The 4,677-nt window shown below is 41.2% G+C and overlaps 1 pseudogene; it reads right to left on the bottom strand.

The window, feature by feature from the left end:
• Nucleotides 1-1,416: 1,416 nt before the first annotated feature.
• On the bottom strand, nucleotides 1,417-1,694 carry LOC133758274 (large ribosomal subunit protein eL43-like; annotated as a pseudogene).
• Between the last annotated feature and the right edge of the window lie 2,983 nt (nucleotides 1,695-4,677).

Genomic DNA, 4,677 nt, shown 5'->3' with positions numbered 1-4,677 from the left:
TTACCCGGGTAGTTAATATTTAAGTCACGTTATCACACATTCCTTCTGGTTAGAGAACACTTAGGTTATTCTGTTTATCCTTGGAAGAAAACAAAGCAGCTTAAAACTTATCCCCAGGAACCTAACAATTTAACTAGGAATGATCACCCAGTCCCCCCTCCCCAATGTTAGTCAGTGCTTCTCTATTCACAGCTGCACTGAAGAGCTTCCTTCCTGGCTTGTGTCTCCTAAAAGAGGAAACTATGGCAAGGTCTCCAAGAGGAAGGAAAGGGGACCTTTTTTAATTAGCTTTCTCTTTTGAATGACGTCATCACAGATCTGATTCATTTCCATGAATTGAAGGGGAAAAAGCAGGATAGGTGGTAAGTGCTCTGTGAGGAGTGAATGAAAACTGCCAGGAGAGGACAGATTAGAGGAAAGCTGAAGTTAGAGAATGCAACCATGTGAACTTGGCTGTTCATCATGACCCACGTTCCAGCCAGGAGATGATGTAAAAATCTAAATTTAAAAGGAAGGCAGCAAAAGGTCTGCATTCATGGCTGGCAATCAGAGTATGAAAGAGGGCTGGAAATGTTCATCTGCTCCTCGGCCTTCTAGAATGTGCCAACTGCTCTATCTGGAAATATTCATGAAAGGGTCTCTTGTTTGCAGACAATTTTCTGTCTCTGATATTCCATGGAAGATTTCCTGCTTTCAGACCATGCTGTGGTGTGTGTGTGTGTGTGTGTGTGTGTGAACACATATACACATGAAGTTCCATAGCTCTATGGCAGACTATTAAATGCATGCCAGGGTCTCCTGCAAACATTTACTTTATGACAAATCAGTATGTCCCTGAAGAACAAAGACCCAGGTCAATAGAGATAGGAGACACCACCATTTGCCTAGTACTCTCCATTTTCCAGGCTCAGCAGCAATACACTTAATGTACTACTTCACCTGTTCTTATGACAGTCCTCTGGAGTAGATGCTATTAATTCCATAAAATAGATAGATAAACTCACAGAAGTCTACTCGTTTGCCACAGCCACATATTTACTGAATGAGATTTAAATTAGGCCTCACTTGTTCAGAAGCCTAAGCTCTTTTAACTGCCCCATGCTATTTCCAAGAGAGCTACATTAAAAACCAGATATTCTGGCCTGCACACTCCAGATAAGGTCGTCCTTTTCCCAACTAGGTTTTTACCTTCAGTCTTTCTCTCTAATCATCTTCCTCCACAATATGGCCAAGATGTTCTCCCCATAAAGAATATTTGCTCATGAATTCTTGAGGCTTAAAAAAGAAACTTTCAGTAGCTCCTCATTATCCATAAGATAAATAGGAGAAAAAAAGTTTCTTAGTAAGACTATTCTTTTATATATATATAAATTAACCCATTTATTATAGACTACTGATATCTCAAAGATGGTTCCTCTACTGATCTTTCAATTCTTTCAGTCTTCTGATTGCAGACTTTACCACGACAGCGGAAGTAGTGTTGTATGACCAGGCACCACCAGCTACTGTCTTCATGGAGGAAACATAGTATCAGATCCCCAGGACTCATCTCTTCATCTTGGTTTTGCCACAGAAAGAGCAAGTGGACTTGGCATGCTGTCCAATTTCAATTGTCTTCACCATTTTCCCAAAGGAGGTGCCATAGCGGATCCATATTTACTCAGGATCCTGATCTTCTTGGTGCCTTTAGCCATATTACCACCACCTAGGTCCCAGCGCAGATAGCAGCAAGACTATTCTTAAGCTGTTGTCAATCTACCTCTTTTAGCTCACCTTCTCCTAAAATTCTGCCAGTATCAAAGACACAAAATACTGTTGCCCAATGCCCAAAACGCCATTCACCATTCATTAGTTTGTTTACTTCTTTTGTGAAACTTCTGACATTTTAGAACCTAATTAAAAATCTCTCTCCTCTCAAAGATTTCAGTCTCCCCATTTTCCCAGACAGATAGCATCTATGATAGTCTGTACAGCTCAGTTGAGTCAGTGATCATATATGTAAGGGCAGAAATGATTCTCTGAATAGTGATAAACTTCTTGATGTCTAGACCACATTGTTCTCATCACTGATGCTCCATCCAGTGCCTGACTCATGGTTTCAACAAAACTATTATGTACATGTCTATAGAAGAAAGAAAGGCAGGGAGGGAGGGAGGAAGCAAGAAAGCTCATAGACACTGATGCAATTTTCATAACTAAAAGAAGCATTGCTCTAAAATGAAAAGTCTTCTGAATTTTGATTCAGCATATAGATTCTTTGTTATGTCTCCAATATTGCAGAATATCACAAAGTTTATATATATATATATATATATATATATATATATATATGAATATGCTTCAGTTTCCCTAAACTGATTGGAATACTTTACTTATCTCTAAATACTGATGAAATATTCTTTAAATTCTTGCACTCAGTGATTCTGTTAACATTTGATCTTATGTTGGCTAAAGTTAACTCAATTCTGGCAGCATGGAAACCAACTCAAATGGGAGCAGATGGCTTTCCTAAATGTTGTTTGCTTTGCTGTCTGTTTGTGTTCTTGTTTATATTTGTTGAATCCCAAAAGCTCCCCCACCCCTACATAGTGTACAAATGTTTCCATGTGGGCCAACAGGTGTCACTGTTGAGCAATACAAATATGTCCCCCAGACTCCATCTTTTTGGTGCTAAAGATCCTAGTTGGTCACAAAGTCTACTCTTTGTTCAGTCTTGGTTTAACCAAATAAATTTACTCTGTAGTCATTGTGCCAGTTGTCTCAGCATACTCAATTGCACCATGAATATATTTTTCTTGATGATCTAATTGCTGAATGTAGCATATATCTACTTGTATCCAAACAAAAAGGTAAACAGGAAGAAGAAACTATAACTATTTTCATTTGCAGGAAATAGAGTTGTTCAGAAGAAGAAGCCTCCCTGCTTCAGCGAGGAAATCTGCTAGGTTTGTGGAGTTTCTTTAGGCAGCTGTTGTTAGTATTACTGGCTCAAGCCAATGGTGCCACTCCAGCCAGAAGGAACAAGGTGGGGAACATATTGCAGATTCCCAAAAAGACCTGACTGCTTGTTTATGCCGCAGTTCTCTGAAGAAACTCCAGAGTTCAGGAAGAAAATAGGTGAGAGTAGACCAAAAAACATATGCATTGTTAACATGCTTGGACTCTCAAGTTGATGTGGCCTAAGATTCATAGAATTGAATGAAATGCAATAGAAATGAAATGATATGGAATGAATAAATGTGGAATATGCTATAGAGTAAAAGCAGGTGGAGGATTAGCCAAGTGAGCCACGGCGCCATCCTGAAAGGCATTTTTTATTAAATGCTTCGATATCTGTGAGGAACCAATGTGGTTATCTGGGATGAAAGTAATTAGATGGTTCAGAAAATCATCATCACACTTCCAGTCCAGATTTTTTTATATAGGGCCTTAAAGGCCTGCTCCTTTCCCTGAGTAAATTCTTCAAATTAATACAAATGGTCCCCTGCCTTGTGATTTTGACCTACAACTCACACTGTGTTGCAGTAACAAGCATCATTTACTGCCACTCTTCTAAACCCTTGCATGTATTATTTCATTTAATTCTCAGACCAGTCACATGGCATAAATACTATTTTGATCACAGTTTTATATACAGGGAAACAGAGGCACCAAATGAGCAGATAGTGGGAAAGTAGTGGATTCAGAATTCAGACATCCAGTAGTTAACTGGCTTAAGATCCTTCTTACTAAATCACCATGCATACATACCATCTCTTATTGTGCAAGAGGCTCTTAGCCTATGACACTTTCTATCAATAGGAACAATGCATCAGTATAGATTGTTTTTTAGTCACAGAATGTCACTTTCAGGAGCCAGTGCTGTGGCATAGCCCAACGCCTGCAATGCTGGCATTGCATTTGGACGCTGGTTTGAGACCCAGCTGCTCCACTTTCAACTCAGCTCTCTGCTATGGCCTGGAAAAGCAGTAGAAGATGGCTCAAGTCATTGGGTCCCTGCACTTGCATGGGAGATCTGCAAGAAGCTCCTGGCTCCTGGCTTCGGATTGATTCAGCTCCAGCCATTACAGACATCTGGGGAATGAACCAGTGGATGGAAGAACTCACTTTCTCTCTCTTACTCTGCCTCTCCTTCTCTCTGTGTAAATCTGACTTTCAAATAAATAAATAAAATCTTTAAAAAAAATGTCACTTGGCCATCGCCGTGGCTCAATAGGCTAATCCTCTACCTGGAGCGCCAGCACCCCGGGTTCTAATCCTGGTCGGGGCGCCGAGTTCTGTCCCGGTTGCCCCTCTTCCAGGCCAGCTCTCTGCTGTGGCCGGGAGTGCAGTGGAGGATGGCCCAAGTCCTTGGGTCCTGCACCCCATGGGAGACCAAGAGAAGCACCTGGCTCCTGGCTTCGGATCAATGCGATGCACCAGCCGCAGCGCACTGACCGCGGCGGCCATTGGAGGGTGAACCAACAGCAAAGGAAGACCTTTCTCTCTGTGTCTCTCTCTCTCACTGTCTACTCTGCCTGTCAAAAAAAAAAAAAAATGTCACTTGCCAACAAGGCTTGAAAAGTTGGCAGGGTCCCAGGTCTCATGCAGATTCAATGAAACAGTGTATGTTCCTACAAGCACTTAGCTCAGCTGCCGTTCTCAACACAAAGCTACAATCATCCTTACACTTAAACC

The sequence above is a fragment of the Lepus europaeus genome, chromosome 4, assembly GCF_033115175.1.
Source record: "Lepus europaeus isolate LE1 chromosome 4, mLepTim1.pri, whole genome shotgun sequence".
In the NCBI taxonomy this organism is placed as follows: Eukaryota; Metazoa; Chordata; class Mammalia; order Lagomorpha; family Leporidae; genus Lepus; species Lepus europaeus.
Note: the sequence above shows the minus strand (reverse complement) of the source record. Positions and strands in the feature narration are given on the sequence as shown.